This window comes from Malaya genurostris, chromosome 2 (assembly GCF_030247185.1).
Source record: "Malaya genurostris strain Urasoe2022 chromosome 2, Malgen_1.1, whole genome shotgun sequence".
Classification (NCBI taxonomy): Eukaryota; Metazoa; Arthropoda; class Insecta; order Diptera; family Culicidae; genus Malaya; species Malaya genurostris.
This window is the reverse complement of record NC_080571.1, coordinates 223,515,411-223,542,704: the sequence shown is the minus strand read 5'-3', so window position 1 is coordinate 223,542,704 and position 27,294 is coordinate 223,515,411.

Sequence of the window (27,294 nt, the reverse complement as noted above, 5' to 3'; positions counted from 1 at the left end):
CACTAAAAGACTCAGATCAACCGTTATAGCATAATAAGAAAGTCAACTCATATTACGACCACTAGCAGCAGTGGTGCTGGATATATGTTAACGGAATGAGCCATTGTTCAAACCTTGGGTCGGTTTTTCCTGAAATAACATTTCCTACAAGTACAAGTTTTGTGTTTTTCAAAGGTTTTCTGCCTCGTTAAATTTCTTACGAAAATAACACATGCACGGATTTTTAGAGTTTATAGGGTGATCTCCAGACGATTTTTTTTGTAAAAATTTCCCCACACTAATTTCCATACAAACTTTAAACTTTAAGATACACGAAAAGTTCGATGGAGCGAGCAAATAAACCTTTTCATTTTTTCAACCTTGTCGCACCCGAAGGAAACCCGTGCCAACTTCAGTCCTTGGCACTCATTCTATTCTCAAGTGTGAAATAGTGAATTCAAGTTTTACCAAAACTGAGCAAATTTTTTTTTTTCGGTCAAGTTCGGAAGCTTCGAAATGTCGTTTATTTGTAATTTTTTACGGAGAAACAGCTTAAGCAAATTTATTCAAACTTTTTTTACATTATAAAGCATCATTAAAAGAATATTTAGTTAAATTTCTATTTGGAAAAATAAGGCGGTAACAGAGCATTTCCCAAAACCTCTTTTGAGAATCACGTTGCGCGGTGAATACGATAACTCGGTATAGAATTATCTAAAATGAAAAATGATCTCCGTTCTTCTCAAGTTATTATTTTGATTTTTTAACAATTCGTGGCATATTTAAGCAAAAAAACGTGATCTTGCGCTAAATTTTCCACCAATTTTGAGGTGATAAACAACCATAATATAAAAATGGAAAAATTTCAAAAACGTAGGGAGGAGCTTTTTATACCAAGAAAGTATTTTCGTCATTTTGGGGTTTTGTATCTCGTGGGTAGCTAGTTTGTGCAAAGTGCACATGATTTATTTAATGTTTTTTACGTTTCATCTTCGACTCATCAGTGCTCTTCATCAGTGTCTTCGACTCATAATCTGCTGATGCACTGATGAGTCGAAGACGAAACGTAAAATAAAACATAAAACAACAAAGTATGTTCCAAGTTTGAGATGAATCGGTTCAGTAGATTTTGCAGGATCGTGTTCACGGGCTTCGAAAAATTGGCGTTTAAATTATTTTTCCTAAAAAGGGAGCAAAAAATACACTGAATATTTTTACAATATTTTTGAAATGTTACACTACAAGAAAATGTAGAAAAACAGTTTTCCGAAACTGTTTATCTCTTATCTACTCTTAAAATTTTTGACTCACATTTCAGTATGCAACCGAAATACTGCCATATAAGAGAATCTTATGATTATCACTACTGTAACGAGAACGATCGACTTCGTTTAGAAATCAAATAAAACTGAATATAGTAGTTGAAAATAAAACAAAAGAGTTTATAAATCATTTCAAACAGCCTATAATGTTGGACCACTAGACTGCTGCATATTCGATGCGGCCCAACTTTAATGTGTTTATTTCGAACGATATTCCGCGCGGCAATGGCCCACCGTGTTACGTTAAGAACCGGTACCTTTATGTTCGAAGATCGCCGGCTTGGTCGCGTCGGTCGCTGGCTGATTGAGTACGCGAGTTGATGATGTTTGTCCCGCGGCACAGCTGGGGAAGGCACAGCTGTGGCATTGATTGTTTGCGAGAGAGTGAGAAGATTGAGCGATGGACACCGGAGAGTGCATGCATATGGAACGAGAGCAAAACACCGGGGGGAGATACCTGAATGCTTCGAAATGCAGAATTTTACTCTAGAGCCGGTCGGTTGGTCGGTCGGTCGGTCGGTCCACCATCAGCCAGACAGCCATATTAAGTTAGTTCTGTTTTCCGCTTGAAACTGTTATGAGCGCATGCTGAAGTGGTTCTTCACAGGCGTCCTTCTCGTTCTTCGGTCCTACAAACTTGGAATAACAGTTTCGTGACTTGAATTGTTGGCTACTTTTTTTTTCTACGGAACGGCGGTGTTTGTCTTTATCGTGTGTTGGTGTAAACAAAAACGTGGCTGGCTGATATTCTTTTTCGCTTAGTTCCGTACTGTGCAGCGGATGATTTTCTGCTTCTTTCGCGAGACGTTACACAGCGTTCATGTTCCGTAGTGTTGCAGTCGTTGGTATCTTGGTGCAGTAACTTCCGGTGCCATCAGTTGCATCGTGTGTGAGCCTAAGCAAGGTATCGACACTAAAAGGAAGGTGTTGCATCTTTCTCTCTCTGATGAAAAGTGCTACTTAGTTGCGGTCGGGACACGAAAGGGCTGAAATTGTGCTGAAAACCTTTGCAACGCATCATCGTGGTGTTTACAGCATAATCACGACTGGGTTCGAAAACGTGTTCTCCTTGCGGAATACATGATTGGATTGGTGGCATTGAGTAAGCGTGAATGTGAAGTGCAGAAGTTTACTTTTGTAATTGCCGTGTATTTGTATCTCTAACTAGCATGATCGAACTGGATTAATATTCATCTCTATTCGAATATACCGTATCCAGCAAGGTGACATTCGTGCGCCCATTGGCGACATTAGCTAATTAATAAGGCGACTGCTTGTGGATTCGAAGATTGCGATCGTTACTTGTGCCGTTTGACCGATAAACGCGAAGAGTGAATATTTTGCTGGACGACAACGATTGGCCGCAAAACGTTAAGTTTATATCATTTCATCGATACGAGCACCATAACGAACAGAAGGTATGTAAGGGTCGAAGTTTTGTTAACTGGTGTGTCGGATGTAGCGGAGCAATATTTGACTGCTGACATTGTTCTCAGCTACCAATTGATGAACTAGGCAAGTCTTGGTAACATAAGTATTATGAAACGTTAAAGTAAAGTAACTAAATTTTAAATCCATCGATCAGTCAAAATCTATCGTTTATCAATTTGTGGATCTTGAAAGAAATTGCGTTACTGTACGGTAGTTGTTGCTTGACATTTGACTATCAGCAACGTCGGTTAAGTGGAGATATTAGTTTTATAATTAATTCCTTTCATACACATCAAAAGTTCATTCACAAAGCAATCCATTTATTATACTGTGAATGATCAACTGTATTCGACCTGACTGTTCCAATGTGTGTTTCATGTATTGTTATTCCTATTGTTTTCCTGAAGTTTAGAAGCACTGTGTGCCACACGTGCCATATTCCGATACTCGTTCCAAACACATCTAAGAAGCTTCTCCTACCTTGTTTCTGTTATCACTTCATGTCACTTGCGTAGTGTCGTTTTGCTGCTAACTACCCCTCTGCATCACTTATTGTGTGTCGGAAAGCATATCGTTTGAAGTCGTTTACCTAGCTATCATCACGTATTCGGAGTACAACCGATGGCAATAATTTCTCGAAATGACTGAATTTGATTTCGTATTTCTTCTATCTCTGCTACACAGATTCATACGTACTCACACAGTGATACGATCGGGAAGCGTTTACAAACAAAAGTAAAATAAAAAATTCTAATTCAGTAGTACAATAATCATTCCGGTATCTTTCCCCATCAAAATGAGCTATTCAGTATTTTCGCTCTCAGTTCAGTGTGCATATTCGTGACAGCATCGGTATAGAAACAACGAAATGTTTGCGATAAAGTTAAATGAAACTATGAATCGAGTTTATCAATTTTCATTTTACTTTTCGAACGAATGCACTTAACAGAGAAAGCAGCTCTCGTTCCAATTAAAAGCAGCGAACATCCACGAGAAATTACCGATAGGTTCAACATACTTAGCATCATTTTAAAACCCCATTTCAATCCACTTAGAGGTGTTGTGGTGCTATTCCCATGAATTTCGTATGTGGACAATCAATGTAAGTTTCATTTTGCAGAAATTTAACCTTTTTCTACAGAAAAAGGTCTTGCGATAACAGTGAAAATCGACCGATGGCTGAAACGACGAAACCACAAGCTTGAATTCAAATGAAAGGTTCCATTTATCTTGACCCAACTTCTGGTTCCGGCAATATATGATGATGTGTGTTATGAATAAACTTCAAGAGTTTGATGATATGAAACCAGTTCTAAGCCAGCTTTCAGTGTAATGATGTGATGCGTGTACAATCGACGATAATTTCATTGGTCATCAACTAACAAAACCTGTCTATAAGAACACTATTATTATAATGTTACTTTATTCAGTTTCAGTTTTAACCTTGAGATCATTCACCAAGGAAGAATTGTAGTTAAACTGATTTAAAGTATTGTTACGGTTTTTGAACCGTCTTTTCAATTGTAGGTTTGTCATCTTTAACACTTATCACCCTAGAATGCCGGATTCTAACAAAATTTGACAGCCATCTATGGTTTTATAATAACTTTTGATTTGAAATCGATCCAGTCATTCATGAGAAATCGAAGTGGGTCCTGTTTTGGAATTTTTGGTCACTATTTCCGATACTTCCAGAAACGGAATTCAGGAATTGGTATACCCAAAGGAAGTTCGTTCGGCCATCAACTAACACATCACTCAATAGGTCGTGTGACTGTAATGCAGATAGCGCTATCATTGTCAAATTCATACATGCTAAGAGAACGTTACTCAGAGTTTGAGTACTAGTTACTCATTTTCAAATGATACATGGAAACGTCAAAAATTGAGTAGTAACTAAGATACTGAGTAACTCATACTCTAAATTTGAGTTTAACACAAGAACTCGTTTTGATGTTACTATACACAAGATCAGTCCAAAAGTTGTAACAAACATTTGTAGCAACAGGTTCTATTTTTGTTAGTGAGAGCGCGTATTTCAAGGGTTAATCGCTTAACACAAACGGTGTTGGGTCTGCATGAAGCAGAATGATAAACTGTGCTCTTGGTTGTGCAATTGACGCAGATATTGTGTCCAGGAGTGTTCCATATTGTGCTTCAGAGTGGAAACGAATTTGACCAAATGTCATTAATGAGGAATAAGTGTCTGGTTGGTGCCTGAGCATTACTAACATGTATGTTAATGAGCGATTGACACACTACTCCAAGCGACGGTCACTTATATGATGTCTCGAGATTAGAAATCAATTGAAAACGGAATAATAAATAAACACAGTAGTGTTATTTTAAGTATTGAGTGTCACTTACTTTTTTTTATTTAAAAGATATTTTTATTCAGGCCTATTTGCGTACAAGCTTTACGTGGCCGATTGAGCCGATTTTTTAAATAATTTTTTTTTGAGTTGGATTTCGTTGTCATCATTTTTCTAGGGGTAGAGGAGCTTCCATTTCCCTCCTGCGAGAAATGAGGGGCACTTTGTTCGTGGTTCGTCTCGTCATCCATTGCCGCATCGATGGAATTGTTGTCGATTTCCGTCTTCTTTTCGTTGCTAGTTACTGTAGATGCACCTTGTTGTACATTGATTGCAGTTGCTGGTTGGTTGGAGGGTAAGTTGTTTACTGTAGCTGGTGTACTTTGTTCTATAGGGGATACTGATGGTTTCGTTGAAAGGGATGCTTCATTGTTGTTGGTGGCTGTCACAGGTGTACTGGGGTTGCTTGGGACTTGTGTGAAGGAGGCACCGTTGTCCTTTGGTGTAGTGGTCTCCTTGTCCAGTTTATTACATGGCTTACCGTAGTGAACAGCTTTTTGGCAATATTGACATGTGGCCATCTGATTGTCATATGTAACAAGTGAATTGCACGGAATTCTTGTATCTTGACCGAAAATCACATAAGAATGTATAGCCTTCTTCAAATGTATGCGTAATAAACGTACGCCATTTAGAATACCGGGGAAAAAATTCTTCCACTTTTCTTTTTCGATAGAGAGAATCTCTCCGTATTGGGACATAGTTTTGAGAATATATGAATCGGTGACGCTTGAGGAAAGATCATGCACATGCATTTCTGTAGCACTATCTTCCATATATACTGGAATGTTGTACTTAATGTTCTCGTGTTTCACATAGTGCACATTTTTATTGTCTTTTGCTAAATGAGTTGCATCCAACTCTTTATAAAACCGGATGTAAACAACATTATTTGTCTTATTGCATTAAAGTAAATGCACACGTTTAATGTCAAGATGCATTTGCTCCTTAAGCAAACCTTCAAGTTCTCGTATCGAAGGTCGAATTTTGCACTGCCTGAAGTCAACAACAATTGTATTCTTTCTTGTCGGCGGTAGCTTTTGTTCGTTTGGTTCACTCATTTCGAGATCGTTCTATTGTTCACTACACAATACTGTATTGGTTTCTGCCGTCCCGAACGTAAGCGGTTTTGTTTTATCGACTGACTTGGATGAGATGTGAAAGCGAACTGGTCAATTACTTAACATTTTAATACAATACACTCAGAAAAGGAGCAACTTTTATGCAAATTTGGTATACTCATTTCACTCAAAATTCAAGTGTTAGTTACTTTATTTTTAGCACATGTACGAATAAAGTATTACTCAGTAAATGAGTCGATTTTACCCAAACATCGTTTGCAGTGTAAGCACTCAAATTTGAGTAACTACGGAGTTACTCGTATTTAGAGTTGTTCCACTTTTTCTGTAGATGAGTGGGATCTTACTCATTTTTAAGTAACTATTTTTAAGCGTGTATGACGTGTATGTATGAAGTACCAACTTTCAATAGATTATGTGTGGAATTTCATGACATTTCGATAAGTCAGAAAAAAGTGACAGCCATTTAAGTGAAGCTATTTCGGTCATTTTCAAAACTCCATCAAAAACCATTAACCATTGGTTATTGGTTTGCTGACTATAAACGTGGTCGTACAGATACCGATGATGATGAACGTTCTGGTCGATTACTTCAGAAAACATAATAAAAAGTCCACAAGTTGATTATATCTAATCATAATATCTAATAAAATCGCATGAGATAGTTGAGGCTGCAAAGATATCAGAAGGCAATAATGCGTGGCCATGAGAGAGTTCTTTCCAAAGTGGATACCTCGTTTACTCACAGTTTGGTTATGTTTACGTCGGTATGTGACAATGGATGAAACATGGATCCATCACTTCACTAAGGAATCAAAACGATAATAATCTGAGTAGACTACATATGATGAACCACGTCCGAAGAAACCAAAGGCACAACAGTCAGCTGGGAAAATTATGGCTTCAGTATTTTGTGATGCCCGTGATATAATCTTTATCGAGTATCCTGAAAAGAAAAAAAAAACATTAAATGGCGAATGCTATATAGCGTTATAAGATCGTTTGAACACAAAAACCAAAGAAAAAACCGACCTCATATTTCGAAGAAAAACCACTAAAAAGACAATGTACCGATTCACAAGCCGATGGTTGAATTGAACAAATTACACTTCGAATTGCTTCCTCATTTACCGTATAGTCCAGATCCGGCTCCCAGTGACTATTGGCTATTCGTTGATCTCAACAAAATGCTCGCCGAAAAGAAAGTCAACTCAAATGAAAAAGTAATTGTTGAACGTAAAGCCAAAAACTGGTGGTGTTGTCGCATTTGCGTAATCATGATCTACTATGGGGGGCCCTGCCTCCAGGTGATGGTTGGCAATGCTTGGCAGGTTGGAACTTATCCAAGTGACGCTGGCACATATCGAAGGATATTGTCGGCTTGTTGAGTGATCTGTTAACAAGAACTTCAAATTGGAATAGTTTTAGCACACTTTCGAAGAGGTTTTGCGTCCTTTGCTTCATCATTTTAAACGACAGTTGGAAATATTTAACACTCATCAGGCTCTAAAACCGGAACCAGAAATCGGATCCAGATAAAACTTAACAGGCCGCTACTAATTGGTTTTCCTTCTACCGCCACTTATGAATTTGTGAGGTCTTGTATTTGAACTTAAGTTTAGATTGCTGTTCTTTTGTGAAGCTGAAGCTTTTGAAAATGATTTCGAATTGTTCGAGCAGTTGATTCTTTATTTTTAAACTAACATCAAATGTAGGTTTCAATAACGATTTTAAAACAAAAGTATTTTGGCAAATACTTAAGATACGTAGTGTTGTATACCATTTGATTCAGCTCGACGAGATCGGAAAACGTCTGTGTGTGCGCAACTATCCAAGATTTTTCTCTCCGCATTTTGTCTCTTTAACCGGATTTCAACGAAGACTACAATAAAGTCATTATTCGAGTTCCAGATATAATACAGTAAGAGATATAATAGTATACTGATGTAGCGGGGGATACGTACCGTACCAAAAAACCGTGTAACTTCGAAAACCTGCGTAAAAACACAGCGTAGCTTCGGTAATCCGCGTAAAAACCGCGAAACAATATAAAACATTTTGTTGCCAAATGTCTTCAAAAATTCACGAAACATCGAGATCTGGTGTTATTGCGACAAAAATTTGTTTGGAAAAAATCGATTTTGGGATTGAGATTTCCGAAATCGAAAATTTTGATACCAAATGTCTTATGAAATGACTGGTGTAATCTCGAAAAAAAAACTTTTTTTTTTAGAAAAATCGACAATTTTCTAAGTGTGAGAGAGTTGTCTTAAAAACAGACGCATAAAAAACACGTAACTTCGGAAATCCGCATAACAAAAAAGCGTGTAATTTCAACAATCTGCGTAAAAAAGGCGGCGTAGAATAAAACCGCATCAAAAACTGCGAAAAAAAAGACCTCAGTGACATAATCGACAAATCGCTGTTTTTTTACAATACGCTGATTTTTTCGATTTGGTAAATCTTAAACGTTCAAAGCGAACTCTTGTTGTTCCGAAGAGATAATCGTATGAATGTTTCAATGAGTCTATTGGATTGGAAAAACTAAGGGAATTCAGAAGAGGATTTTGTTATTATATTTATTCGATTATTATTTAAATTTTTGAAAAAGCTTTCTACAGGTTCGTGTATGGTTACGGCTCCGATCGATTTTTTACCATTTTTTAATTACCAGGTTGGTCAAAAGGCCCCGGCCCGACAAAGAAAATTATACTTTTTCCTCAATTTTGGTTTTAACGTAGGACTACGTCTTTCTTTACCATGCTTACCTGGGTGCATTTTCAAAATTTCACAAAACGAAAGTGTAGCGAAATTACTCAAGTTTTGGTTTCATAATAACTTTTTCCCTGTTTGAGTATTTTCACTAGTTCTTTCACTAAACGAATGGATGAAGATGGAAGATTGTTATCAATACCACGTTTATTACGTGAACAATGGACAATGGAACTACACCCGGCATTATTTGATTGGTACATCAGTCAATGGTGAATTTGAGGTTCCGTTCCTCAAGCCTAAACGCAGAAAAACAACAACTAATTATTCTGTTGGCAGTTCTGCTGTGGGACATTCGCAGTGTAGGTTTCGCTTCAAACAAAAGCGATTGCATCATCTAGCTGCTGATCGTTTGCATTGCAGGAAAAGAAAACGAAAAGTGGACAACGATGGGAAACATTATACAAAATCAGCCATTCTAATAGCTCTAAATTAGGGATGGTCGGGTCTCGGATATTTTTCCCGAAGCCCGACCCGTACTCGTACCCGTCGGGTTTTTGGTCGGGTACGGGTAAATATTTTTATTTTCAACCGGGTACGGGTCGGGTACGGGTAAAAAAATTTACTGTTCACTCGGGTACGGGTAAAAAAATTTACTGCTCACTCGGGTACGGGTAAATTTTTTTTTATGATCGATTACCCGACCATCTGTACTTCACATAAATATGTTTACACGTTGACGAGAATTTTTTATTTCTAAATAGTTCTTCCGAAAAATAAATAAATTGATTCAAGGGATTTTGACATTCGCGCCTAGGACCAGAACTGACAACTGGCATCTTTTTCCAGAGAAAAACATTTCTTTTCTTCATTAAAAAAAAAGATCACATCAAAGTTATGTGAATATTTTCCACCCTACTTTTTTATAACATATTTGATAAGACACACTGCCTTAGCTCTAAGATGTTGCGGTCAGACCCTACTTTTCACGTAGGTTTTAATGAACTGCCATTTTAAAGCTGTTTAATGCACAATCCAGTAAAAATGATTTGATTCATATATAAAATGTAGTGTAGTACTCATATCATATTCAGATACCAGAGAACTGTTATTTTAAATATTGGTAGGAGATTTTCTCAAATTTTAATATAAATCATTAGGATTCTAACCATAAAAACATGAACATTTATTACAGAAAATTTGCATAGAAGTTCTTCCTATTCTTTATTTCTGGGTGGTGTCACCTCACTTGAAATGACACCGATTGATGGCACAGCAAGTTGGGTTAAATTGCCAGTTAATTCTCGTTTCTTTTCACTGGACTACAAGTGAAAATCTCAATGCGTGACAATGTGGAGACGCAGAGTCGCAAAAGTACGAGAGAAAATATTTTCTCGCGAAATACTCAAATTTTCACCGTGCTCACTCATTGAGGTTTTCACCGGAGGTGGCACAGAGGTTCAATGGCTGTAAAAACCACCAGCTACCGTTAACATCGTGGGTGTGGGTTTGTGAGGCTTACAAAACGGGCATAGTTGACAGATTTATTTAAATCAAAATCACAATTCATTTTGTTTTGTAGTAAAACATTGTAACCAAAAAAAAAATCTCACGAATGTTCAAACTACTTACACTTGAAGGATTCACTGTTCATCATTTTCAAAATTGAATTTTTCACACCGGAAATACACGTACATTGTTTGATGTTTGGTCAATTCACGTAAACGATCTGATGATACTGTAATCATTTTAGGGAATGTTCGCGAAAATGAATGCGTCACGTATAATATTCAATTTGACATTTGGAACCATTTTACGTGATTTTTCAAGTGATTCGAAAGTGAATTTTTATTTGTGTGTCAAGATAATGAGCACGCTTACTTGTGGTTCTAAAGAATTGGATCAAAAGTCGCACTGTTTCGTAAAAACCATACCTACCCAAAATTGAATACAACGGGTATTATGACATTTTGGGTAAATATGCTTTTCGAAAAATTGGTGTAGATATTACTCCACATTTGTAAATGAGTATAAAGTACCAAAGACATTGGAAATCTATTCATGCTTAACAGTGTATTTATATGTTCAAATGTAAACAAGCATTTTAATGTATTTTACTTACCAACTAGAGCCTGATACGGCTCGCTATCTAAAAAACATTATTTTCTCCATCCTGAATTTTGGTAAAATTTTTACTACTCATTCGGGTCGGGTACGGGTAAAATTTTAAATTTTTTCTCGGGTATGGGTAATTTTTTAAATTTTTAATCGGGTACGGGTAAATTTTTTTGCTGATCACTCGGGTACGGGTCGGGTTCAGGTATAAGAATTTCTTTACCCGACCATCTAAATATTGTAGAAAGAACTAATAGGATTACTTCTTTGCCAATCGAAGGTAAAAATCAGCAGTTTAGTGCAAATATCGAATAATCTGACTAGCTTCGTGCACTTTTCGCAGTGCGAAATTTGCACCAAACGAGCGCAAATAAAGCTAGCGAACAGTGTTCAATATCGTAGAGAATTCCACAATTTGGCCCTTCGGAATGTCAGAATTGAACCCCTTACAGCATTTTGATAGTTATTTTCAATGGAGTATGCAAATCTGAAATGCAATAATCGACAACAATATTCTGTATGTCGCTATTTTTGTGAAAAAGGTTCAAAGAAAATAACGTAAAAAGAAAGTTCCTAACAAAAATTGGTTTAGTATTAAATCAATCGGCATTGTGAGCAGTTCGAGCGATTGCGCCATTTGCATTGGAGAAAAATAAAACGGAAAGTTGACAACCATATTCAAAATAAGCTATTCTAATGGCTTTAACTGTTATCTAAAGAACTATTAAGATTACTTCTGCGCAAAGCGAAGGTAACAATCATCAAACGTTTTGGAAAATGTGTTTATTTCAATCAAATCTCATCACTCTATAATACATACATTTTCGAGGAAAATATATAAATACAGAAATACAGAAATTTATCAGTACTTTTTTAGGGTGTAAGGGGGGGGGGCGTGGTGCATCATCGGTGTTTTCACGGCCACGTTAGATTTCAGTATACCAGTCAAAAATGGTGAATTGGCTTGAAACAGAGTGTGGATAATGCTTATCAAGCCATTTCTTGCATGCACAGTAATTTTTTACATTTAAAAACTCTGTTTTCTCTTCTCTATTCTGCTCCTTATTTTCCAAAAGTAGAGTCACTGAAACTACAATAATTACCAAACTAATGTATCGAATGTCATGACTTTTTATAGATAACATCTGAAGAATGTCTCTATTGAACACTAGAGAGTTTTTTGATTTTAATTTAATTAAACGCTATCGTCCTTCAGACCGGGAACTTATGGACCAATGCACAGTGGGGAAAAAACGATCAAAAACGCGACTTTGCTTAATAATTTCATAAAAACATAAGCAAATATTTTCAAAATGAGTATTTCTTATGCAAATTTTTCTGTAGAATTGATTTATGATAGTTAGAAGATCCGCAAAATTCACTATCATGCCCGTTTTGCTCCAATTCCTCTTTTTTTTGAATTTACTTTGAAAACTAACTGTGAAACTCAGGAAAAAATTCAATTCAACCAATCGGAAGGTATTCCTGACATGCTCATAAGTTAGATAAATGGATTGTTTTTAATAAGATTGACCGCAAACAACTGTATTCTGTTTTACCCCCAGTCATCTTCTTCCATGAATTTACAGAAAAAAGTGTTCTACTGATCGGTGTTTGGACCAATTTTGGTTCAACAAGACAGTTCTATGTTTCGCATATAACCTCAAATAATAATTCACAGATAGTGCTCATGATCGCATGCTACGTGCTACATCGTTTTACCCCAATTTTCCCACTAATATAATTTTATGTTGAATTCAGATTTAAAATCCCGAAGCAGATCCAATATGACCTACCAATATTGGTTCATATTACGTGCAAAACATCTGTTATCCAGTTCAACACAAAGGAAAGACAGTACTAGCCTGTTTAACCCGTTTTACCCCAATTTATTTCATAAGTCGTATTTCTGGTTAAACTTTCTTTCGCATACCGAAAGCAGGTTGATTGTGGTTGATGAAAATCGACTGATATTACGTAGAAAGCCCTAAAAATAGGATTACAAATGAATTCAATGACCGCACGAATCTTGCTATACCGTTTTACCCCAATTTATTCCCAAAGTCGTATTTCTGGTTAAACTTTCTTTCGCATACCGAAAGCAGGCTGATTGCGGTTGATGAAAATCGATAGATATTACAAAGAAAGCCCTAAAAATAGGATTACAAATTAATTCAATGACCGCACGAATCTTGCTATACCGTTTTACCCCAATTTATTTCATAAGTCGTATTTCTGGTTAAACTTTCTTTCGCATACCGAAAGCAGGCTGATTGCGGTTGATGTAAATCGATTGATATTACGAAGAAAGACCTGAAATTATTTTTCAAATGTGGAGCAAAATCTTAAGACTCAGTTAAAGGATAAATTGAGGTAAAACGGTATAACAAGATTCGTGCGGTTATTGAATTAATTTGTAATCCTATTTTCAGGTCTTTCTTCGTAATATCAATTGATTTTCATCAACCGCAATCAGCCTGCTTTCGGTATGCGAAGAAAAGTTTAACCAGAAATACGACTTATGAAATAAATTGGGGTAAAACGGTATAGCAAGATTCGTGTGGTCATTGAATTCATTTGTAATCCTATTTTCAGGTCTTTCTTCGTAATATCAATCGATTTCCTTCAACCGCAATCAGCCTGCTTTCGGTATGCGAGAGAAAGTTTAAATAGAAATACGACTTTTGATATAAATTGGGGTAAAACGGGTTAAACGGACTAGTACTGTCATTCCCATTGTGTTTTATTGGATCACAGATGTTTTGCACGTATTATGAACGAATATTGATAGATCGCATTGGATCTGCTTTTGGATTGTAGATCATAATTCAACTGAATATTATAACTAGAAAAGAAATGGGGTAAAACGGTGCAACGAGTTTTCTGTTGTCAATAAAACTATATGCAATCGATTTGTTAGACTTTTTTACATCGGAAACTCTCTATTCGCTCTTCTGCAAGTTCTTCGGTTTCATGTTATATAGTTAAGCTTGAATACAATGCAGTATCAAAAGGGAACTTGGGGTAAAATGAACATGATAGCGTTTCGTGCGGTCCTTCTAAATACATGGAATCGATTTTACTGACCATTTTACACCAAAAAAGTGCTTTGTGGTCAGCTGTATCATGCCTCCAAAAAAATCGTCGCGTTTTTGGTCCATTTTCCCCACTGTGCAATGTGTTAGATACTATTTGTGTACAATTAGTACCTCCCAAGTATCAACTATTTGAAAAAAAAATGCATGCAAAAATTCATCTGTCTTTCTTTTGAAAATCTATTTTTAATAGAATCAATGGTTCCAGTCGGGCAAAACAAATGGTGTGTAAAGTTTTATCTAAATCGTAGTTTGTGAAGTCTGATGATATGTTATCCAGTTCAGGAGTTGTATGAGTCATAATTCACTAGACCATCTCAAAATAACTCTTCAATAATAAATAATAAATAAGGAATTTTGAAATTATGAATTATGAAGTCTTACTATTTTTTGCCCAAAGTAGTAATTCAGACCTCATTATTGTTTGGTACTCGAACCATTGATTATCATTTAATCTGTTATTCTGAATTGTTTTTGTCGTGAAGAAATTATTTTGATTTGATCAATGCACCTGTTAGAACCGATATAAATGTGTTCCAATAGTGACTATTCAAAGCATTAATTATAGGCTAGATAGAACAAACTGTTTAAACTTAGCTACTTGTTCGTTTATGCACCGCTAACATGTTTTATTCCGAACGAAAACCGTTGTTTGTACTCTAGGTAATTAATAATAACAGACGCTAAGTGATTTGTTTTTCAGCTAACCGATCGCTTGAACCGCAATTAGTTTCTTGATTTTATCTCAAATAAATACAACGAATGTAAGTCTAACACGCTGTTTGGAACATATTTTGTTGTTGTGTGGGAAAACTTTGTCATGTACAGCGAAAAAAAAATGTACATAATTTTGTTGAAGGCTGTCAAACGAGGTTTTAGGGAAATGTGGGGTAAAGCGGGGCGTTTGATATCTCTGTTTGATATATTGGGACTGTTTGATATCTCTTCTAAATTATGGTGGCAGCTATCGATAATAATTTGAATTTCGTTTTGGAACATCTTCGAACTTTGCCATGCGTTTTCTTCAGTTTTTTTTGCAGAAGTATTATTTTTATGACACAAGTCTTTTGTTTTGGTGCGGCGTTATAATCGTTCGATATTTTCAATTGCTCGTAAGTTATCCATGTTGAAAACAAAGAAGTTTCGTAGTGTTTCATAGTGCTTCTTTTTGCGCTCCTATAACGTATTATGTTTATCGTTTCCGAATACTATTGTTTTTCTTACGAGTCGGAAAGAAAAATGTTTTCTCGTGGTAAATCGGGGGCAGGGAAAAGCGGGATATAACCTTACTTTACCCGAATGTGTAAAAAACTTTTGTACATTTTACTGATACAATTTCGATGGGCAAAAAAGATTTAATTTACTTTATGCTCATTGTAATTGTTTTTTAAAATGTTTTTGACAGAATGGTAAGCAAAACTTAATTTTCTACTCGATGTAATTTTTGATCTTATTTTTGGAATAAAATTTTGATTTTGAATTTTTTTGTGGGAATTTGTTTTTTAAGTATTCGATGTGAGCTTCACGTTAAAACTTTTTGGATTTTTTTTAGTTTTCCGCAACTTGGTACCAATATAGCCGATAGAACTTCGGTCGGTTATCAATTATCAAGTAAATCGAAGCAATTTGGGACATTTTTTTATTTCGCACTTCTTCTGCGTCTGGAATTAGATGGGAATTTTATACCTCACTCTTCGGAATTCGGATTCGGATAAAATATCTAAAATCAGGATAAGTCAGGAGTAGTTTTCTTTTTAATCTAATTACGAGTAAACTGGTCCAAATTGGGTTTTACAGTGAAATTACAGCAGTTCTATGTGAGATTAGGAAAAACACGAATAGGTAAATTTACAACTCATGTTATTTCATCTGCATGTTAAAACGGATTAAGATAAAGTGTCCGCTAGTGGACACTACATCGATCGCACTTATTAGAATACTATGGGCAATCCTGATTATTGTCTACGTTATTCGAATTTTAGCTTTTGAGAGTGTTTCTTGATTGTTGTTCGTTTTCTGATTGGAGAGGCGGTCTCGTACCAATACAGCGGGAATTAGGAGGCCGTTGGCTCACAAATCGCATCATCATCGATTTTTTCGTTGTCATTGTTGTTAAATTATCGGATTGGATGGGGCACTTGGACGTGCAGGAGGTCTAACAGTTCGGCTGAAAAGTTCGTATCGTTTAATAGAAACACACTTTTTTTTGTCAAAATTCGTTTTTATTATTCAACATAATTGCCATCAGAGGCGATACAGCGATTATAGCGATCTTCCAACTTTTCGATACCATTTTTGTAGTACGATTTGTCCTTTGCCTCAAAATAGGCCTCAGTTTCAGCGATTACCTCTTCATTGCTTCTAAATTTTTTACCAGCGAGCATTCTCTTGAGGTCTGAGAACAGGAAAAAGTCACTGGGGGCCAAATCTGGAGAATACGGTGGATGAGGGAGCAATTCGAAGCCCAATTCGTTCAATTTCTGCATGGTTTTCATCGACTTGTGACACGGTGCATTGTCTTGATGAAACAAAACTTTTTTCTTCTTCAAATGAGGCCGTTTTTTTGAAATTTCGTCCTTCAAACGCTCTAATAATGCTATATAATAGTCACTGTTGATGGATTTTCCCTTTTCAAGGTAGTCGATGAAAATTATACCATGCGAATCCCAAAATACAGACGCCATAACCTTACCGGCCGATTGTTGAGTCTTTCCTCGTTTTGAGTTCGGTTCATCGCGTGCAGTCCACTCAGCTGACTGTCGATTGGACTCCGGAGTGAAGTGATGGAGCCATGTTTCGTCCATTGTTATATATCGACGAAAAAAATCGGTTTTATTTCGATATAACAGCTGCAAATACTGCTCAGAGTCATCAATTCGTTGTTGTTTTTGATCGATTGTGAGCTCACGCGGCACCCATTTTGCACAAAGCTTTCTCATATCCAAATATTCGTGAATAATATGTCCAACACGTTCCTTTGATATCTTTAGGGTGTCAGCTATCTCGATCAGCCTCACTTTACCGTCATTGAAAATCATTTTGTGGATTTTTTTCACGTTTTCATCGGTAACAGCCTCTTTTGGACGTCCACTGCGTTCATCGTCTTCGGTGCTCATATGACCAGTACGAAATTTTGCAAACCACTTACGAATTGTTGCTTCGCCCGGTGCAGAGTCTGGATAACACTCATCAAGCCATTTTTTGGTATCGGCGGCACTTTTTTTCATCAAAAACTAGTGTTTCATCAACACACGAAATTCCTTTTTTTCCATTTTTTTCACAATAACAAAAGTAGCTTCACTCAAAATGCAATATCTCACAAACTAATAATCAAAGCTGTCAAATTTATACACGTATCTTTTGAAGGTTGGTACTAACTGAAAATGGTATGGATTTAATTCTAGTGGCGCCCTCTCATAGAAACGATACGAACTTTTCAGCCGATCTGTTATATCATGAGGCAGCTAGGATATAGACCTCTTGCACGTCCAAGTGCGTTAGATTTAGCTCTTTGCTCGACTTCAATTAGACTAGGTTGCTACTGGAAAATACTTCCTGATTGACATGGTAGCGATCATTTACCAATCATCGTCCCAAAAAGCAGTAACAAATGCATTGATAATTCTGTTAATATTCCATATGATTTGACAAAAAATATGGATGGATTAAATACCAAAGTAATATTTCAAGTGTCTTCAATTCAATGGAAGAACACCCCCTACTGGAAGAATATGAGTTCCTCGTTTGTTCGATTCTGGAGGTCGCAGAGCAAGCCCAAACCAAAAGATTTCTTTGCCCATCGTCTAACAGAAGGCTTCCAAACCCTTGTTGGGACAAAGATTGCTCAGATGCTAAACACGCGAAACAAAATGCTTTCAAGACGTTATTAAAACGAGGAGGAGGAACTCCTCAGAATTTTGAAAAATTCTTGGTTTTAGAAACCAAGTTTAAGAGCATACTTCGGAGCAAGAAATGTAACTATTGGAGACATTTTGTAGAAGGTTTGTCTAGAAAAACCTCAATGAGCACTCTTTGGAACACGGCCAGACGAATGAGGAATCGTAACATAGGAAATGAGAGTGAGGAATACTCGAACCGATTGCTTATTTGACTTTGCTAGGAAAGTTTGTCCAGATTCTGTTGCTACGCAGAGCATGATTCGGGAGCCTACCCCAAATAATGGTTCCATTGATAGTCCCTTTTCAATTATAGAATTTTCTATAGCACTCTTGTCTTGTAACAATAACGCTCCTGGGTTGGACAGAATTAAATGCAACTTGGTGACTAATCTTCCCGACCTCGTAAAAAGACGTTTGTTGGAATTGTTCAACAAGTTTCTTGAGCAAAATATTGTTCTACCTGACTGGAGGCAAGTGACAGTAATCGCCATTCGTAAGTCGGGGAAACCAGCTTCCAATCACAACTCATATAGACCCATTGCAATGTTGTCCTGCATCAGATAATTGTTCGAAGAAATTATTTTTCGACGTCTCGACGCTTGGGACGCTCAGAATTAGCTACATGAGCCCCGCAAGGGCTCATGCATCTGTCCGCTCCTCTATAATTTTTACATGAATGACATTAACAGCTGTCTAGTAACCCCATGCACACTAAGACAATTGGCCATTGGTTTCAGTTCCTGGACCCAAAGCTGTTGATCTACAAAAACCATCGAAAGATACCTTAGATAACTTGTCCGTTTGGGCTGTGCATCTGGGTATCGAATTCTCTGCGGAGAAAACAGAGCTGGTCGTCTTTTCAAGAAAGCATGATCCCGCGCAGCTTCAGCGCCATATGATGGGAAGAATTATCGTGCAGGTTTTGACTTTCAAATACCTCGGGGTGTGGTTTGATGCCGTGGGAGTGGGGAGGACACATTAGGTATCTGATAACAAAATGCCAACAAAGAGTTTTTTTAACAATAACAGGATCTTGGTGGGGTGCTCATCCGGGAGATCTAAAAAAATTGTATCAGACAACGATACTTTCAGTGATGGAATATGGATGCGTTTGCTTTCGTTCCGCTGCAAACTCTCATATTATGAAACTTGAGCGAACTCAGTATCGTTGTTTGCGAATTGTTTTAGGCTGCATGAAATCGATACATACAATGAATCTTGAAGCTCTGGCGGGAGTTGTCCCATTAAAAGATCGCTTTTGGGAGCTTTCATCACGACTGTTAATAAGATGTGAGGTACTGAATCCCCTGGTTGAGCTTCAATCTCAAACAAGATTCATGACAGTATATTTCAACCATATGTCACAGGAAATCGACCCTTCAAGATATATTCCTTTCCGTGACAGCCTCCTAAATGTCCCTGACTCAACTTTATTTTTCGACACATCCATGCAGCACGAAGTGCGTGGAATCCCGGAATTGAAGAGGCTACTGGGTTAGGTATATTCAACAATAATGTTTCGGTTTCATTTAGGCTTCAAGAACCTGCATCTGTTTATATAGCAGAGTTAGAAGCAGTACATTATAGTTTGAGTGCAATCGTTACATTATCTCCAAACTATTATTTTCTCTTCACAGATAGTCTGAGTGCAATTGAAGCCATTCGCTCGAACGCTGCTGGCAAAAATGAACCGTTTTCCTTGGGCAAAATAAAACAATACCTGAACGACATTTTGAATAATAACTATCAAGTCACTGTTCCAGGCAATGAAAGAGCTGATACTTTAGCCAAACGTGTTGCTATTGAGGGTGAAATTTATGAAAGACCGATTGCTTTCAACGAATTTTATAGTGCGTCTCGCCAAAGAACACTTGCTAGCTGGCCAGCTTCTTGTGATAGAGATGTTCTGGGTCGGTGGACGCACTCAATTATTCCTAAAATATCGACAAAGGCATAGTTCAGGGGTTGAATGTGAGTAGGGATTTCATTCGTGTGACTCATGTCCAATCACTACACGTTAGATGCACATCTCCTTCGAATTGGGCTTTCCGAGACTAATCGTTGTGCTTGTGGCGAAGGTTATCGCGAAATTGATCATGTCGTTTGGACATACGTGGAGTATCGTGATGTCAGATCTCAACTAATAAATTCCTTGTGTACCCAAGGTAGACTATCCAATGTCCAAGTTCGCGACATTCTTGCTTGTCGTGACCTTCCTTACATGAAACTTCTCTATCATTTCATTAAGTCCATTGGAGTTCCAATTTAAAGTTCATTTTATGTTAGACTTCTTTCTCTTCCATTACTTCAACCAATAGACAGCCATCTTATATTGAATAAAAGTAATGAACTGATACAAACAAACCTGAGACAGTTATAAGATCACGTACAAAATAAAAGTTTATTTTTAATGTAATTTATAATAGCAAATCGCTTGATAACAGTGTTTAGATTAACTAATGAATTCCGACATACTAATATGACATTCGAAATGTATTAGGTTTAAAGTATCGTGATGTCAGATCTCAACTAATAAATTCCACAATTTGTTGGTATTGTGGATGCTACGGCGAAGAAAAACTTATGTATGTTGCCTTATAAAATAAACGTATTCATGAAAATTTTTTTTAAATGAACAAAGCTTTTAAATTCAATTCCGAATAATTGTTAAAATTCTATTGCATCCTGAGATATGGTAAGAAGCATTTTATTTAAACAGTTTCAATACAGTACCCTCGGCATCTTAAAGCTTTACCAGTGTTCCTTAAAAACTGTAATATTAAATAAAAAGTTTGACGAAAAAAAATATGTTTCACTATTGTAGGACTTAAGACATAGCTGAAGTCCTAGAAATTATTAAAATCTAGTCACTTGAGTAATAAAATGCATAATTTACCGTTGATTACTTCAAGTCACGACAAAGCTCACCGAAGTATTTTCAGTAGGCCTTGTAGAATTGTTTCTTGAACTGATCGTTTACCTTCTCTGTTAGATGCAAATTGTCGATCGCTGGTACTGAATTTATTTACATATATGTATATACTCACAAACTAGTTTACTGTTGACTAATGTTTCCATCGGTGAATTTCTCTGTTTCGTTTCAGCATTAATTGCGCTGTAGGTTCCTGTGCGACTGCCAGTAGATTGGACAGCTACTGCAGGACAAACATCCGCTTGACATTCGTACTTGTGTTTGGATCAGTTTTCTAACGATTCTGCCGGTTGCAACAGTGCTATCAACATTTTCCAGTGTTTTTCCGCGACGAAAAAGTTTATCGCCGAAAGTGTGTACATTGTGCTCTTGTAACAACTTACCGATGGGCAAAGGAGTATCATCTGTTGTGTGATAGAAAACGTGATTGTTTGTGGGGAGTGCTTTTTGCGAAAACGTGTTTATTCGCACCTCAGTCAGTGCAATGTGAATTCTGGAAGTGCTGTCTGCTTCGAAGCCACCATCGGATGTAGCAAAATAGAAGAATGGCTTTGTGAATACCGTATAAGTTAATAGTAAATGAAATTGCGCTAACACACATTGTTCCGAAACGGCCGTGGAGAATTGGTTCATATCTGTTGCAAGCTGCTAAATTTAATTCGCTCTCTAGAGAGATTCATGTGAGTGTGTATGTGAATAATCACTGATTGGTCTGGGAAAAAAAGTGTGGGTGCAGCGGCGAAAAGCGTTGAAGGAAGAAAAAGCACTATCTGATTTGAAAGCGGAAAAATTGCGATAGCAGCATAGTGCAGTGTTGCTCGGAGAGTGAAGTAAAATAGTATGAATTTCATGCTGAAGTGAGCAGAGGAAATAAAAAAAATCTAGCAAAAAAAGCAACAATAACTCCAACTCGAGAAGCTTTCCGAAGAGATTATTCACACATGAAGTGTTAGCGCGGTTACTCAAATTCCTCTTTACAAAGAAGCAAAACAAACAAACAAGAAATACGTACCTACACTAGCCCCGGGAAAATCGGATCACCAGAAACAGCTCAAACTCTCCACCATTCGTTTATTTAACTGATAGGGCGATAAATACCGGATTACCAGGGGGAATTACAACACATCTGCCAGGTAAGTTGATCCGGGAGAGAATTGAACTGTCTTGGGTGGTTTGTTGATTTTATTCTCGGTTCTGCTTCCGAGGAATTTAGCATGGTCCGTTAGACAACCACAGGTGTGTGTGTGTTAGTTCGGAAAGTATTTACGTCAGGTGAACTGACGATTTGTGCTGGTCGTTGAATGTTTATGATTAGCGAATCACTTACAATCCAACCGATTTGCGATCGCTTACAATCCAACCTGGTTACGGCAAACGGCTTGATCAGTTTAGTATTAACCGTAGTTTATGCAAAAACGTGTTTCCGTCAGTTAGTTATGCTAATGAATCTCTGACGTTATACTATCTGATTCAGATTCAATGCATTAACAATTATCTTTTCTTTCTAGAAGAATCTGAAACAGATTGAAAATATTATCAACAATTCTGTTGGACTTTTGTTGGTTTTTTTTTAAATATATCGTTCTTGAATTTCTCATACAGAAAGGCTGTGTCTGTTTAAATAATTCTCGGCTCCGTATTTTCCATTTTAGAAACATACTTTAATTGCAAAATTGAAAGAATCATTCATCAAATCGCTTAATCGGAATTACAAGGTAATATGTGCAAATGTATGAGAAAATGCGCACTCAATTTTCTCGGCATTTTCTTAACCGATTTTCACAAGCTAAGATGCAAATAAAAGTTTTAACATTCTTTCAAAGTCCCCGAAAAGTTGATCCCGATCCGACTTCAAGTTCCGGTATTATAGTGCGATGAGTGGAATATTTTCAATTTCATGAGTATTTTTTCATAAGTGATGAAACGAGGTGCAAATTTTTATAAAACTTACTGGTAAATTCATCTAGTTGATATATCTTGTTAGTTGGTGGATATATAAACTTATTTTGGGACTCTTAGTTTCCGATCTCCGCTCCCGAAAGTGCATTAGCGGTGCGCTAATGATGACGAAAAACATCAAAAATGGAATACATTTCAATTTCTCAGCAACGGTTAAACCGATTTTCATGATTTAAATTACAGCTCTAATTGTCCTAAAAGATACAGTGCAAGTTCATCCAGATCCGACTTCTGGTTCTGAAATTAAATGGCGATGAGTGTCAAAACTTTTAAACCGTCATACAAAATGACAATGTACAACCGCTACGTGCTGGTACGGAAGAAGAAAACGTCACCGTCTTTCGATCGTAGCACACAACGTGCTTTGTTCAATTTGCCACAATTAAATCCATATTTACTAGCAGAAAAATCAGTCAGCAGAAAAATTGAATCTGAAAATGACAGCTACGTTTTGTTAAGAGGAAACGTATTAGAATGTTATTGGTAATCATTTCTTTTTACTATCTTACATTATGACCAAGGCCACCAGCTTTCCATTTAATCAGAGGAAATTTTAGGAAACAAAAAGAATTACACTACAATAATTGCAGTAAAAGTTAATATAGATAAACCGTCATTAGCAGATGAAACCATTTGTAGTGTTTACCGTCCTTGTATTCTCTTCTATTTAATGAGGACCCACTTGTTAGTATTATCACAAAAAAATGATGATCATTCTATTCTATGAAAGTATACTTTTTACCTTTGCAATTATTTGAAAAATTGAGTAGTGAAAATTAGTCTGGTGGGCCAAGTGTCCCATAACTGTCAACACATTTAAATCTGTGTTCATTAAACAGGTTTGAAGTTCAAATGGCTGTCACTTACAGTTCAGGTGATGTAGTGGTATAAGTGACGTTAAAACTGATTACCGCTCAATTTTCTCGGATATGTAATATCCGATGTCAATAATTTCAGGCTCGTTAAGTGAGTTTATTTCGTCGGTCGCATCGAAATTCCATGTTTCGTGATGTATTTGGAATTTATTCAGTAATACCGTCGTGGTGGAGTAATAGCATCAATAAAAACCTGTTTTAATCCACCTAATGGTGTAATGATGCCTTTCTCATATTATTCATAACATCAAAAATTTTACTGTGGAATTCGCCAAAACAACTTTGTTCATTGAATAGAAATAGGAAAATTTGTTCGGACCTAATCTAATAAACTCTACAAATCCTGTTTATCCTGTAGTTTCGGAACCGGAAGTAGTATCTACAACATATCAGGAATTCCGTATGAAACTGTAAGACTTTTCCATTCAACCTATAAGTTTGTGAAATTCGATGTGGCCATCTTGAAGGAAAGCGAGTGGGACTCTTTTGCAGTTTTTAATCTCCATTTCCAATTCTTCCAAAACCGGATTCAGATGACCGAAATATCCGAAGTTGGTTTGTTTGCCAGCAACAAATATGACCTACAAGTTGGAACAGTTTTGAACATAGTTAAACCTAGACTTTCTATTTCATGCTTTATTTCGATTAAACCAATTAGGCAAAATCTAACAAACGGAGCGAACCTGCGTTTCTGTTACTTCTGCATATGTAAGTCAAGCTAAACAGCATGAATCAGCAGCATAAAACATGTAGTAGGATTATTACTTTTATTATTATGATTGACATCATTACACCACCGACACGGTATTACTGCACTATTGGTTGTGAAAATTGCATATTTTTTCAAATAAATTTGAATTCAATGACATTCGGTCATTTTTTCAATCGCACTAATCTTAGAATAGCTAAAAATTTCATCAACCGCAGCACCGTCTTTTACCAATATCACACACCATTAGAAGGCATCCGTCACCGTTTTGCCCACAAACAAACAAGCTCTGCAAACTAGAATAATTTATCAGACATTTTTATGGAATTTGTACCTGTTTTTGACCATCGTTTGTGAAAAACTACTAATGAAATTTTTAATTTTCCACTTATCACGCTTTAGTTCCGGAACCGGAAGTCGGATCAGATCGATTTTAAAAGTCTCATTGACACATGCGTTATCCTTAGTTTTAAATTATTGTAGGATTACTGTTATCACTAATTTTCACGCCCCTCATTGGAATCAACGATTTCAGATGTAAATCATTCGGCACTCATGTCTGATTTTGCTCATATGTGATTTTCTTCCAAAATGCTCAAAATGATCGAATCGTCCAGTAATTTGATCTTACAGGAATCAGTGAATCACCACCGATCAGTATTGATTTTGATCGATGTGATTCAAAGATCACTGATCAACTGATCTTAAAAAAATTAGATCATTAGTGATCTTTATTGGGAAAGATCACAATCGATCGTCTTTGCTAAAGTATATTTAATTCTAGATCATATTTCAATGATTTTTATGTACCACGCAAACAATTTTAAATAATTTTTATGGTGGTGTTGAGCAAGATCGCATCAGGATTTTCAAGAAGTAGATAAAAAAAAACTTTAGAATGATTGAATAGCTACAGATATTTTCCCCCGCTTTTGAAATCCTAATTATTAGCAATTGTGCCGCACGCCAAGGAAAGTAACTGAACAAGTCTCAGATAACAGAACTTCCAAAAAATGTAGGGTTCAATATTATTACAAAATTGTATGAATATTACATCGGGGACTTGTCGGAGAGTTAATTAGCACAGGTTGATACACCTGTTCTCATGCGAATGGAGCACTCGAACTCCGTTCTTGGCTAAATGCGCTGAGAACGAACGGAGCGTTGTACATTTTGAGAGAAGCTAATGCTCTTCGCCTGCTCATGGTTGTCTTCTGAGAATGAGAACAAATTTGTCTCGCAATAAAAAGAGCGTGTATGGATAAGGTCTGCTGCTACTCTGTGTAATATACAGTTCCCACAATGAAAAAATTAATCATCATTTTAGTTTTGTTACCCAATTTTTTAATTCACGGTGTTCGGTTTTCTGATTCACAATCGGAAATATTGATTCACATTTTCCTGCGCAAAATGGGCTTATTTCCACCTCTGCTTTAAACCTATCAAATTTCAATTTGTTCAGTATTTAAAGGGAAACTACCGACAAAGCGAGAAAGCTACCGCAGAGGCGGACATGGTCCTGTAGTTGTCTTTCATTCGGAGATATCGTTTTGCCAATTTTCGCTGTACTCGGTTGCCACGCAGTTCAATTATAATCTTATCTCTATGGTAACTCTTAAGTTCCAACAATAATTAAAATCCTTCAATTTGTTGTGATAAGACTGTCATCCAATGATCACACACACACAAACTAGTATTGTAAAAAAGTTGAATTAACAACAATGTTTTAAAGAGGATGTAATGTTTTTAATGTATGCACTGTTAACATTCTCGCTCTAGTTATACTAGTATTGGTGAGTTGCAGTGCATTTAATAAAACAATGGTAAGCCCAACATCTTGCTAAGTAACACATGGATCAATAAGTCCCGAGACTAACAATGGAAACAACATTTTTTTTGCAATTTTTTTTATTCTTCAACATAATCACCTTTTAGAGTGATACAATGATTCCAAAGTTTTTTTTTCGATAAAATGCTTTCTGAATCATCGACTCGTTGCTGTTTTTGTTCCATCGAAAGCAATCGCGGCACCCACTTGGAAAAACCCTTTTTCATGCTCAATTTTTCATGAAGGATAGTAAATACACTTCCATATGATATCTGTGTCATCTCAGTAATCTCACGGAGCTTCACTTTACGATCTTTTATTATAATTTTTGTCACGTCACTCACATTTTCCGGTGTAACGGCTTCCACAGGTCTACCCGAGCGTTCCGCGTCATTTGAGTCGGTACGACCACGTTTAAACTTGGCGAACCACCGACAAATCGTTGCTTTTGATGGACAAGAGACCGGATAACATTAAAAAACAATATTTTATCAAAACACGAAACTCGGTTTTTTCCATTTTTTAAACAAACTACAAAACGACTTTACTCCAACCTCGATAACTCAGCTGTTTCTAGTCGGATCGACTTAAAATTTTGACCCGTTTCAAGCAAAGGTTAGTACTCTAGAAAGACGTGGTTACTGGTTTACTACGAGCGCCAACTCTGCTTTAGTGTCGGAACTTATTGATCCATGTGTTAGTTATTGGAAAAAGTACATTCATATCAAATACAAATATTAATTATAAATATTTGTATTTGTTCGTATCTCATTAGAAGCGCTGTCAGTATCTCGGTACAGAGGGTAATCTAAGTTTACTAGAGTTTTAAGAAGAACTACAAGGGATAGTCCTTTGGGTTTGTTGGAACTATTGACGTAGGACTATACAAGTATTGTCAAAATGACTGTTAATTTCTGTTTTGAACATTTTGGTATACCTATAGCAGTTATCTTTTGTATTATTGGAAATATATTTTCGATAAATTCC